This window comes from Xiphophorus hellerii, chromosome 11 (assembly GCF_003331165.1).
Source record: "Xiphophorus hellerii strain 12219 chromosome 11, Xiphophorus_hellerii-4.1, whole genome shotgun sequence".
In the NCBI taxonomy this organism is placed as follows: Eukaryota; Metazoa; Chordata; class Actinopteri; order Cyprinodontiformes; family Poeciliidae; genus Xiphophorus; species Xiphophorus hellerii.
Window position 1 is genome coordinate 28894198 of NC_045682.1, and position 13663 is coordinate 28907860.

The 13663-nt window shown below is 35.9% G+C and overlaps 1 long non-coding RNA gene across 2 annotated transcripts; it reads right to left on the reverse strand.

Annotated features, from left to right (window-relative positions):
* Positions 1-24: 24 nt before the first annotated feature.
* LOC116727812 (uncharacterized) lies at positions 25-13358 on the reverse strand. Of its 2 annotated transcripts, none has more exons than XR_004340861.1 (3): positions 13065-13358; positions 10222-10467; positions 25-214 (listed from the first exon to the last, which is right to left on the reverse strand). It is a non-coding gene; the product is annotated as an uncharacterized LOC116727812 (long non-coding RNA). The 2 variants fall into 2 exon arrangements; XR_004340862.1 differs by lacking the exon at positions 25-214 and adding an exon at positions 6553-7027.
* Positions 13359-13663: the final 305 nt, after the last annotated feature.

A 13663-nucleotide genomic window follows, 5' to 3' on the forward strand; every position in this document is an offset into this window, starting at 1 on the left:
ACCTGTAAGTTCATTTAGTCTTATTTCAAGTTCACTGAGATATTTTGAGTTGAAACTAGACCAGAAATATTTTGTAATATTTTGTTTTTGCAGTGTATGATGTAAAGTTTCTTTTTGTCTCTCTTGCAGTCCAGGCTCAACGCTCGGGAAGAGCGAGGCGGATGTCACAGTCGGACGACGAGGAAGCGGCGGCGGCGCATCAACCCGTCACTTCCTGAAACCACAAAAACCAGAAAAATGATGAAATGCACCAAGGTCAGTCAGTGGGACCCCTGGTACGGCACACGAAGGCGACTGGATGTTTTCTTTCGACTGAAGAAGGAAAATGTCCAGATAAACGAAGAGCCGTGTTGGAACATATAAAAACCAGGCGACAAAGTTTTAACTTTATAAATCCTGCCTGGTTTCTCACACAAAGTTACTTATTTATTAATCTAAAATAGTTTTATAATTACAGCCTGTGCCCTGAAACTAAAATGTGTGGCTGGGTTAAATCTGATCGATGTTTGCCGTAAGACAGTTATTACACATCACACATATAATTACCGATGATTATATGCTGCTAGCATTCGCTCTGCCTTTCCCTCACACGCTGTGCTTCATTTTGCTTTGTTAGCTTTTCTCTGTTGAAGAGAAAGTACCTGCGATTAAAGAAAAATGTTAATCTTTATCCTGCCGGTTTGAGAGCCTGAGCCAAATAGGTAGTAAAAAAATATTTATGAAGATTTTTCAACAACAAAAATCAGACCTGATTGTTTCATTCTCTGTACAGTTTAAAGTGGATTTTTATTTTGCAGTGCTTTGTGATTTTATGTCTGTGAAAAACACTTTATAAATAAAGTTTACTTATTGAAAACATGCAAACAATATCAACTTCCAGATATAATCTCATAAATCTTTAAAACCAGTTATGTGTTGATTTCTGAACTTAGTTTTTGTTTGTAATTTGATAAATACAGACAGAAAATGGATGCAATATGTGCAAATATTGCATTGTTTTCTTAATCATCTCTTTTTGGATTTATTTTGATAATGTGGTAAAAATGTTTCAGTTAAAAATGTTTTTTTGTGAGTTCTTTAGCCTCCTTATTGGTCCCAAAGTTAAAAACCAAAGCAGATTTAAAAATAGAAAACTATCTAAAATAAATAAACAGCCAGTATGCGTCTGTCATTTCTGTCAGTCCAAAGCTAAAATGGCCGACGAGGATGGAAACCTTGCATAAGCTAGTGCTAGTGCTAGCGCTGCGTGTTTCTCTTTCTTTTTAAAGAAGGAAAAAAGAAATAATAATACTACAGCTAATCTCTGTGTGTTGGTCCTCTTTACGTATGAGCTTGCATTAGCATAGCATCACTGTTAGCTGTTGCAAAAAATTTTTAAAAAGTTTTGAACTCTGGCTTCAGAACTTGTGTGATTATTAAAATGCCAACAGAAAAGTTTCTGTTATCATGGAGAACTGCAGGAATAAAACTGGACTCTCCATTTGTTCCTGTTTAGGTGTATGATAGCATTAGCCTTGTGGCACAGCTAGTTGCTAAGGCTAAACATTAAAACTCAAATGAACCTGCCTTAAATGTGATATTTTTAAAATATTAATAATAAGCCATATTAGAGCAGAATGCTAATAAAAAGCAAGCGCAGCTTAAACCGATTTTAGTTTTTTCTTTTACTGATTTCATCCAAGCTAGCAATGCAGCTTTTACAGGAAATGAAATATTAAGATGTGACAAAGGCCTTGCTTTAACAGTATTATTTATCTTTTAACTGCTGCTAAAGAGGTCAGAGATAAATGACCCAAACAGAAACATTTCCCACATTTTACATACTTGTTAGCATTGTTAGCTAGCTAGCTGCAAATTAAATGTTTAAAATTCCTTTGAGCTAATAACATAAAGTGTGAGATTGTTCTGGTGCTAGTAAAATATTCACTTGTTCCTCTTTAGCATTAGCACTGCAGTACAGCTCATTGCTGCAAGAAGTTAGAAAAGTAAGCATTTACATTGTCAAAATTTGTGTTGGAGGATGTTCTCTTTATATTGGATTAAAGTATATTATACTGACAGTGTAAGCTAAGTTAGTCTGTAAAAAGTAAAACCATTGTTGTTATGTTGACTTTAGCATTTCATCTGAAAATTTGAGGTTTGGGATTTTTTTGTAGCTAAATAAGTTATATAATCCTGAAATAGTAAAATCAGGGTAACTTTAAAAAACTTTTCAGAGCAAAAGTTCACAAAAATCAGATTATGTTCATCTTTTAACTTCAAAACGAAACCAGTTAAACTTTAACTCTAAAAATAATTCTAGATCTCTTTTACATGTTTATTTTTTGCCAGCGACTTAGTTTCTACCAGTGAAACTTTTCCTCTTTGTACATAAATATGAAACAATGTAAATTATGGTGGAGTAAATCCATGGAGGATGCAGGTGTGACGGTGATTTGGTTTGTTTGACTGAATTTTAATATAAATTATTCAGCTGCGGCTTCATGTTCAACCTGTGTGAGCCGCAGAGACAGAGGGACAAACCTGAATGTTAGCATGCCTTAAAAAATCACAAAGGAGCAAAACGATCACTTTGAAATGATGAACAAACAGAGGAGTAAAGGAGAACAATAAGAGCGCGTGGATTTGTGTTGGACTGGAAGGCCGGTCACGCTGCTGGCTGGGCTTAAAGCAACACCTGAGTGGCTCTCATTCGGCCTGTTAGCAGCCAAAATGGCCGCTGACACAAACAGGGAGGCAGGCATGATGGAGTTACCTGGATTTGGTTCAGCACATAATTCTGCCTTGTTCAGATTTGACCTGGATTCTTTACATTTTATCATAAAACCTGGGCGCCAATTAGCTTTGGATGCTAGCATGGTGCAGACTCTGGTGTCTGCCAATCCTCCCTGCAGAGAGAGAGAGAGAAACAGAGAGAGAGAAAGCCGCTGGATTTTCCTGCTCTTAACGTGAGGCCTGGGCTGCAGAGACTAACAGACTAAACTCTGAGCTTACACCTGCAAATGTGGCTCATTGAAGCTGCCTGCTGTAATCCTGTGAGCCTGCAATCAGCCAGCACAAAGGGAATTGATGATGGGGTATTATGGCAGTATAGTAAATATGAGCCATTAAAGTGCCTCAGATGATGTATTAACTCCACTGAGCTACCGTTTAGTTTGTAATTAGATGATGTGTGTTTGAGATCATTCCCTGGATGGCAGCTTTGTGAAATTTACAGCCTTTGTCTTGAATTGAACAACTTAAAGTTTAATTAGTGTTTATTTTAAAAAGTTTTATATTGTGGTGTCATTAAGGTAAAAATTATCTGCTAATTTAACTTACCAGAAAGTAGAAATGATTTTCATGTTCAGGATTTCTGCCAGAGAGCTTCAGTCAGGTGGCAAATACCAATTTATAGATTGATTATTGAGGTTTCCAAGACTTTATTTCTGTTATTTATGATGATTTTTTTTATTTATTGCTAATAAAAAAATGATCATTTTGAGATTAGAATATGATATTAGACCTTACCAGGAGCTGAGAACCGTTTGGTGCAATATCCGCTGCAGAAAAGGATTTTCCTAATGCAAATTACAGAATATAAATATGTACAATTATACATAACTGGGTTTGAAGTGATGATACCAAAAATACTCTAACTTCATCATTTTCAGTTTGGCTTATGTCGATACAAATCCAAAGTATCATTATATGTCATATCATATGGGCTTATTACTCTTACAGAAAATGCAATAAAAAATGTTTTAAAATAAAAATGTGTGGGGCTGCCCCCCAAAACATGGCACCCTGGGCTGCTGCCCCTGTAAGTCTGACCCAGATCAGACCAATAAAAAGTATTTTAATGAGACCTTATTGATTTTTCCAACCCACTTTAAAGATTATTTTCAATAACAAATAATTCTGATGTTTTGTAACTGCATTAATGAAGTTATCATTAATCAGACGTTCCGACTTGTTGCTGATATTCAGATATTTTCCTCAGTAAAACACGAAGCCTTTCGCTGTCGTCCATCTTGGATCCTGAGGATTACTGTAAAATGAACCTGAACATCCAGCAGCGTGTTTCTGATTGTGCTGCGATTTTATCCTGCTGATCCTGAAAACGAGCAGCGAATCCAAACCTGCAGCCAACAGGCAGCATGATGTCAGAGCAGGAAACATGAAACATGATTTCATGTTTCCTCCAGATCAGATGAAAACGCTCTGAGTCGCTCCTCTGCATAGCCACATTTATTTTGAGTCTGAATCATCTTATGATTTTTCAACATTTGCAACGGCTCAAACAAAACCTGCCGTATGAGAAGTGATGCAGAAACGCAGAAAATGTTTATTTTATTTCCGTTTCTAATAAAGTTTGCTATTTAGTTTTGCTGCAGAGAAAACTCTGAGCTGATTCAGATACAATGAAATATTTGTGCTAAGCTCGGATTAACTCTGTGCTTTCCAGGCTTTCTTCATGGGATTAACGTCTTGAAAGGAGTCCAGATTAAAATACATTTCTATAAATTGATGCTAAAAGTTTCTTTTTTTAGGGATTGATTTTTGGATGCAGGAATAAAACTGAAACTAAAACTAATAAAATTCCCCTTTGATTTCTAGGGATTCAGTAAAAAATAATCTAATTAAATGTTAAAGCTAATGTTCAAAGTTAGCTAAAATAATCTGAAAAGTGTCACATGTTTAATTATTTCATTATAAAACATTATGTTAAGTATGAATTTACAGCTTTAATTTCTCAGTATTGTTGAGATTTAATGGCTGGATGTTTTCAGATCTGATAGAAATAAATATAATTTTCTTTCTGAAATCAGCAGATTAAAAATATGCTGATTCCAACAAGTTTTATGCTGATTGTTTATACAGATTTTCAATCTCAGGGGGGAGGAAGGAAAATGATATTTGAGATTATTTCTAGAACTGAATAAAGATTCATATTTTTATTCTGGCAACATTTCTAAAAGGTCATCATACAAATGTTATTGTATAGATTCTTAAAATGGTCGTTCTTCTAGTCTCACTAACGGCAGTATTTAGATAAAATATGAGTAATTTTTAATCGAACATGCCTGTAGTTCATGTCGACACATCGGGGCGGCTGCAGCTTCCAGACTAAATCCGGGTTGCACCAAAACAATGGCGGCTTCACTCAGCTGCATTAAAACACTCAAAGTAAACGCTGCGCCTGTTTGTGAGAGAGTCACTTCTGAAGCCACAGTCACACACACACACACACACACACACCCACACACACTCGTCGTGCCTGGCTTCAGTGTGTCAGCGGCGCTGATGATGGTTCAGGTTGGGCTGACGCTGCTAACCTCCTCCATCAACACGACTTTCAGGCAGAGCAGCAATTCTCTCACGGCGCCAAAGAAAACAAAGTCTGCAGTTCACACACACTTCACACACACTGGCATGACAAAGATGCAAAGATCACAAAACAAAATGAAATCTAAAGACCCCAAACATCACTTCCTGTCAGCGCGAGCGCAGGATGGCAGGAAGTGATGTTAACTGGAAGATTTTAGGTCTAAAAATATTTAGATGTTTGTGTGTTTTCATCACAGCAGTTTTCATCACTCTGTGTGGGCGTGTGTGTGTGTGTGTGTGTGTGAGCAGGGGTGCGTGTGTGGATGTGTGGGCGTGTAGGGGTGTGTGTGGGGATGTATGCGGGGGTGTGTGTGTGCGTGTGTGTGTGTGCAAAAGGTTTCTTCCCTGGTTGGTTTAAAACCTGCAGTGTTGGACAGTTAATCCCTAAAAAGAACTAGTTCATCCAGCTGATAATGAACCGATTCATGTTTATAGTTCAAGAAAAGTGTGCAAACAGATATGTAGGTTACAAGTTCATTGATCATAAAACTATGTAAATTGGATTATGAAAATAAATTAGCTTAATGGAAAAACGTTAATTTAGAAAAAACTAATTTTTACTCCAGGATGAGTTTTTTTTTTTTTTTCTGGTTTATTTTGCAAAACTGAAATGGAAACATTCTGTTTGCTTCACACAAGTCACATGACCCACAACAGGAAGTTACTACTGCAAGAAGACAGGAAGTGGTTGTATTATGATGATGATGATGATGATGCATGTTTTCAGTTGAATATCAAAGTTTTTCACACTTTAGTAATGGAAGCAGAGCTGCAGAGTTATTAGCCAGCTAGCATATCAGTCATGCAGCATTTACAAACTGGCCTTTTTATTACATTTTCTCCTGTTATTAATTTTTTATGACTCATATTTCAATGTTTTCAGAAAGCAAAATTATGATAAAAATGTTCTATTTGGATTATATTGATGTTTTTAAAGCACTACAAGGATGGTGCTCAAATTTATTAAAACTATAATTCTGTTTAATTTCTTTAGCGGACAGGAAGGAATTATTAACTTGATAAAAACTCATATTTCTTATGAGTTAGTTTTATCTTATTTCAGGTGAACTAGACCAAAATAGTTTTATATTATTGACCAAAATACAAAATATATTTTGTATTTTTACAAAATATATATATACAAATATACAAAATATATTTTGTATTTTTAACAAATCCACATAATTTCACTCTGATTTTCTGTTAAATTGGATTTATTTAAATATAACAACTGACTGCTGTGTGACGCATCTTTAACTCTTTTTAGGAAACTGTGTTGGTGCCGCAGCATCAAATCCCTGTAAATGATTGTGACTCCTAAAATAACTTTGTTAGGTGCAGAGAGAACCGGTTTTTCTGTTCGATCCACTTAAAGCTTGTCATGTTTTCTCACCTCTGAACAGAAAACAATCTGCCTTCATCCCCTCAAAGAAAAATACAAGCTAACGCTTCAACCGTGAAGTTAAAAACGTTGCATGCTTTGGATGTTTGATGAACCGGGATCAGGTGAAACCTCCTCTGCAGCAGCGGCGGCGCGGCGAGCAGAGCTGCACAAACGCCTCTCAACAGGAACGTGGGCGTGATTGAGAGGATCCTGCAGAAAGTAATCGATGTTGAAATCCCTCCAGAAGCGAACGTGTCGACATCTGCCTGTAATCTGAAGAGTTTTAACATGTTTGCTGCTCTCTCTAAAGTAACTGTCAAAATAATTTGAGTTTTTAATCTGAGTCTTGTATTGAAAACAGTCAACATGTCAGTCCTTTGTTCACATTTTTGATGTAATTAAATATCTATTTTCTCCGGGGAAATCCTGATACGTCATCATTTGGGAATTTTCAGCGTTGTGAACTGAAGCAGCAGACCGATTGAAAACAGCTGAGATGATAAACTGCTGATTATTTCTGCATCGTCTGCTGACTTTAAACAGAGCAAAACCAAATTCAGCAGATAGAAACATTCGCCTGCATGAATATATCCACGTTTTAATACCTGGTTCTGTTTGGTTCTGAAATGAACTGAAAGGACCAACAGTATTTAATATTTAGTAAATCATTTAGAGCTTTTTTATTCTAACCAGCCAGTTAAAACTGCTGCTGCTTCAGCTGAAATATTCACACAATGTTTGATTCAATATTCCAAATTATTGGTGGAAAATTCTCACATTTACAGATTTTTTCATCTAAAATATTTTAAATAAAATAAATCTGACGCTGTGCTGGCTGGCGGTAGCAAAGCAGCCAATCCGAGAGCGCCATTCGTTTTACCTGCTGCTGATTGGCTGGGATAAGGAAAACTGTAGATGTTAGCGGTAATGCTAAGCTAATAAGGTTTATTTATGCATATTAATGTACATTTGGTGTTTGAATGAACAGCCTTCATGGATTTAGTTTATATGAGCGTCTTTGTTTCTTTTCATTTTATGTTTGTTAAAAAAATTGCAAACTTTCACATTTGCTGTTTTTGTTTTTTTCAAAATACCAAATTTAAAATCAATGAATTAAATTTCATATTTCAATAATCTGATGAGTTTATTACATCCCAAAACACAAAGAAACGTTCATAGTTTGAACGTTGAGTCGTAATTTAATGGATCACTTCTACATGGTTTTGTATTTTGAATGTTCGAAGTTGCTACGGTAACGGTGTCCCGCGGTTGCTACGGTAACATGTCCCAGGAGATGAGTGGAAGGTAAAAACTAACAACTGTCCACTTTATCAACAGTGGATGTTAATTATTATTAATACTTTTATTATTCATAGCAATAATAAAATATTTTGCATTTAGATTTTAAACACAAGAATGAAACGTCTCCATGTTGCTGACAGAAACAGACTGAAGACGTAAAAAACATTTAAAGCTTTTCCAAATACAAATGAATTTTCCTGCCTGCAGATTTACTGATTCTGCATTAAAACATTTTAAAATCTTTATATTTCAGCTCCAACTTTCCCCTCCTAAAGAAATTGATCTATGCTGGAGTTTAATTAGTGTCTCGTTAAAGTTATAATTATTTCTCATTTCTTAATTTTTCAACTTCAGTTTATTTCACTGAGATTTTATAAATTAGATGTTATTATGAACCAAAAGGAGCAGAAACAAAAAGTTTCTTCATAAATTAAATCTGTTGTGGTTGGGTTCCTTTAATTTAGGCTTTTTTGGAGGATTTCTGCATTTTCCCCAGATTAGTAAAAACAAGTCAAACATCCTAAAAGCTGCTTTATTGGTGTTTTCCTCCAGCCGTGGGTCACTGCTGCACTAATTTACTGCTTAAGCATAATTAAGCTGAGAGAAAGCTTCCTGCAGAGCAGCAGGGCTGATTCTGATCTCCATCATGTTGAGCTTAAGTGGAGGAGGTGAAGGGCGGCGTAATTATCAGAGGATTTTCCCTGCAGTCGTCCTCGCTGTCTCTGTGAGTGTCTGCGTTTCCGCTCTGACAGAAAGCCCTGCGGCGCGGCACTCAGTCAGAAACACCACGTCCAGCTGCAACGCTGCAGGAACGCAAACACTGAAAGATTTACAGACGCACTCAGATCACAGCGAGAAACACGCAGCTTTTATTCTGAAAAACTTTAATACGGTCACACTTCCTTCAGGAGAGTCGTCAGAATAAAACATCTCATCAGTTTGGTAACTAGTTACATTTAGCTGAGTAACTTTATTTGAAAAATGTATCTCTACTCTTTCTTCAGTCAAATTTCTGGATTTTCTTCCCACTTAATGAAAATCAAACATATTTTAACCAAAATCCACCAGACAGACTCAAACCTGCAGCTTCTGTTAAAGTTTAACAAGTTTTTTATTTAAAGAAACTGATTTGGAAACATTTTATTTTGTTATTTTTTGTTCTTTATATGAATTATTGTCATTTTGGTTCTTAAAATACCAAACTTTCCACTGAACTTTATCTTTTGGTTCATCTGATGATGTAATTTTTAAGCATTAAATGATTTATTATTTGATCAGTTACTCAGTACTTGAATAGACTTTTTACCAAATACTTTTGTACTTTTACTCAAGTAAAAATATGTTAGAAGCATTAGTAGATTATTATATTAGTAGGAGTATTTCTACTGTTGCACATAATTTCTGGTTTTAGGTTGAAATAAAATCCAAAACAAGCCAATCAACAAACACACTCAGTTTATTTCTCTACGTTTAATTAAGGTTATTAAAAGTTTCTGGATTTCTGTTTTGATTTATTGCATTATTTAATATTCGAACTGGAGTTAAACTGATACAGATATTTAAAAGGTTTTTAATAACAGGTAATTATCATTACAAGTGACGCTGATCAGTTTAAACAGGCTTTTCATCCTGACAGTCGGTTTCCAGGGAATGACTCACTTTGATGGGAAACGCTTCACTTCAAACTGTTTGTGTAATAAACTTTATTTACACAGGCTCAGTGAAGTTAAGTTATGGATTTTTATTCTTTTAATTTGATCAACATGTTCCCGGTTATGTGTTTCAGGACTGATTAAACCTTCCAGAGGTATGAATAATTCTGGTCTGGATTTGGACCAAAATCAAACGTCGTCCTACAGAAGCAGAAGCTCATTAATCACTCATCAGTCTCTCATCTCGTTATCTGAAAGTCAAACCTCCTGTGTCTCTTTTTACGGCTGAACATCCTGATGTTTATTATATTTGGCGTCTCAATAATTGTTTCTTTTTCTTTGTAGTATTTTTTTGTTAGGGTTCAGAACCGCCTGGTTGTTTTGGATCTGACAGGTAGCAGCCCACACGTTGTTGCTAATATCTGGTTATTTTCATTAGTCATCCAGGTAATTATTCTATTTATGTCTGAACATCTTGAACTTTCCAAAGCGGCTTCCTGCTGCTTTCCTTACCGGTTTGTTTATTGTGATGTTTCCATGAAGCCTGTTGTTGGCTCTGTTTCGTTTGCGTTCTCATTCATCTGGCATCAAAGTAAAGCCGTCATCAGTTCGTCGTTTAGAAAAGCCATCAGCGTGTCACCTTCTGTCCTGCTCACCGTTCCACCTGTCTGCTGCTGCAGCTTCAGATGAGCGGCGGTAAACGCTGCTGCAGCGCCGACACCAGCAGCTGTCGGCCCGCTTCATGTTTCCTCACTGCGTCTGTTTGTCATCCAAACACACAAATGGACAGATTGAGCCGCCGCAGCAGAGAAAATGTCAAACACCAAAAGTCCCTTAAGCCCAAAGATCAACTCCAAAAGTCAAGTTTATTTTTAAGCCTCTCCACATCCAGTGGCATGCAGATCTGGTGTTTGGTTTTCTAACCTGGTAGTGAAGCAGCGCCGTTGGACAAAATAAATTATCCTCATTATTAGCAGTAAGATACTCTAAGTTTGTCAAAACAATGCGTCTAGTGAAAAGCACTAAATTGTCTTAATCATTACATTTTACATGAATGTAAAACAGTTAAAGTCTGGTAGGTTCATCATAGAAACCTACAGGAAGCTGCAGTAAAACTCCAACCATAGATGATGGAAATGCAGAGATTTATTATGTTGCTGTGATTTATTCTAGTTATTTTTCTTCTTCTTGCCTGAATGTTAGGGGAGCAGCTCTGGGCCTCAGAGCAGAAAAGGAACAGCTGCGCAGAAACTAAACAGGCTGAGAGCGCTGCGGCCGGGAGGTACGGTGGTCCACAAGGGTCAAGAAGATGCCGCAGAAAAAGCCACAATGTAACACAGGATTTATGCTAAAACTGAGTTTATGGTGAAACAGGATTTATGCTAAGATGGAACTTAGTGTTAGAAGTTCTGAAAATTTTTCTAGCGTAATTTCTGTTTCAGAAAGTTCCAGTAACTTTCATGTTGGCATTGCTGGGTTTCAGACACGTGACCCGGATGACGCGCGAAATTCAGATGGAGCTTCAGACCTCAAATTATACGACGAGCCAGAAGAAAGTTTCCAAAAAGAAACAAGATAAATCTTACATAGCAGATAGTTATTCAGTACAGATACATTTAAACAATTATTATCAATATATGCACATTTATACAGATGCATCAAAAATAAATGGAAAAATAGGAGAAGCTTTTGTAGTACCAGAATTCAATTTAAAAATAGGAAAACGAATTACAGACGGATTATCAGTTTACACAGGAGAAATGTTGGCAATATTATTAGCTTTACAATGGGTAGAAGAAATAAAACCATTAAAAACAGTGATATGTTCAGATTCAAGCTCTGCACTATTAAGTTTAAAGAACACTCAATCAGATAGTAGGATGGACATTTTATTAGAAATATTTCATACATTATTTAGGATAGAAAATATGGGTTTAATAGTTATATTTGTGTGGGTTCCAGCACATATTGGGGTTGAAGGAAACGAGAGAGCAGATAAAATGGCAAAGAGGGCAATTCAAAATCCTATTAGTTTTACAGTTAAAACAAGTAAATCTGAGGGAAAGAGTATGGTTAAAGGAAAACTGATGGAAAAATGGCAAAAAAGGTGGGATGAAGAAAAAACAGGAAGATGGTTTTATAAAATTCAGAAAATAGTAGGAGAGAGAAGAAATGGAAGAAGAAATAGAAAGGAGGAAAGAGTGATAACAAGATTAAGATTTGGGCATACAGGACTTCATTATACACTTTTTAAAATAAAAAAGCATGATAATGGCAAATGTGATTACTGTGGAAAATATGAAACAATAGAGCATATTATATTAGAATGTCATAAGTATGAAAGAGAAAGAAGATACATGAGAAGAGAGTTTGAATGTATTAAGGAAAAGATTAATTTATTAGATATTTTGAGGAAGAATTTGGGGAGTAAACACATACAAATAATTATTAAATATTTAAAGAAAACTAAATTGTTTCACAGAATTTGATTATAGTAGGTGTGTTTGTGAATAAGTGCATGATCTAGAGGGGTATAGTATAAAGTTAAGTATAAAAATGGATGAATGTGTGTGTATATATATATATGTATGATTTATTTATTTAGTTTATTCATTATTGTTATTTGTAGGAGTATATATATATATATTTATATAAATAGATAGTCCATCTCGAACCACACTCCATACCAGTAAGTGGCGGTAATGCTACTTAAAGTTTGTTGCCAACCGCCAATAAACTCAAGAAGAAGAAGAAGAAAGTTTCCAAAAGCCTGGAGAATAAAATCATTTAGTTTCAGGTTGGGTCAAATTTAGGACCAACAGAATCATTAAATGGCTGTGGACTGGTTTCTGCCGGGTGAGTAGTGAGTTGTGCTATTTAAGTAATTAGTCTATGATAACGATGCTACCGCTAACAACAAGCTAACCCATGTTATTTCTATGAGCTTGGATCTCCTGGTAAATCATTTATTTAGCTTCTGTAAACCAAATTCATGCAGGAGTTGTAGGTTAATGTTGAGTGGTTGTAGGATTCAGGTCCAATGCAGGTCATGGATTCGCTCCGACCTACAGAACCTCCGTGTTGGAGTCAGACATGAACCGTGTGGGGGAACAGTCACAGCTCTCTGTCTGTATGGCTGGGGAGGTTACATTTCATTTATTTAGCTTTTTTTTAGCATCAATAAACATGATCTTTTCTGTCCGGGACTCGGCCCTGAGCTAGCTGCTAACAACATTAGCGCTCTGAGGACAACCAAGCTAGGCCATAAAATAATATCTTACATATGAATGCTTGTCTTTCTAAGGAACTGTCCAGTAACATTTCTGAAAATACTATTTAAACGATGCGATCGTTACCCGTTAGAAACTCGGCGCTGCAAACTGGCGTTGTTAGTTTTCACACCTCCTGTTTTTAGCTGTAGATTGTTGATCCACTTTTCTCCTCTTTTTCCTGAAAGTTTTTAAAATTAACTCCCTTGTGACCGACTACCTTGGAAACAGGAAAATAACGTTTATCTTTCTCTGTATTAGAACGGCTGGAACAACCGTAAGGACTCAGACTTTAGGCTTTTTGATGCTGGATCAGCACAAATAAACAAACTGCTTTTACTTCCGTCTGCATTGGGTGACGTCAGAGCTACGTCATCTGAAACCCAGCAACAACGTCTCTGAAGGCTTTTGTTTTTGCGTTGAGTTTTGCATCTTATTGAATATTATTTTCACTATTACAAAAGAAGAGCATATTTTCATAACTGAATATGATAATATTGCGTTTTGAAATAACAACAATAGTTATTTTTATGATCATTTAGAGGTCAAATCTTATAATAATGGCACATCTGGTGTTGGATTTTCTTTATGCCCAGAAAAAGGTCAGAATTTCACACATATGAATTATAAAATGTTGTATAAAAAAGTAGCTCCAGTGCTTTAAATTTATGCTCAGCTGTTTTTCC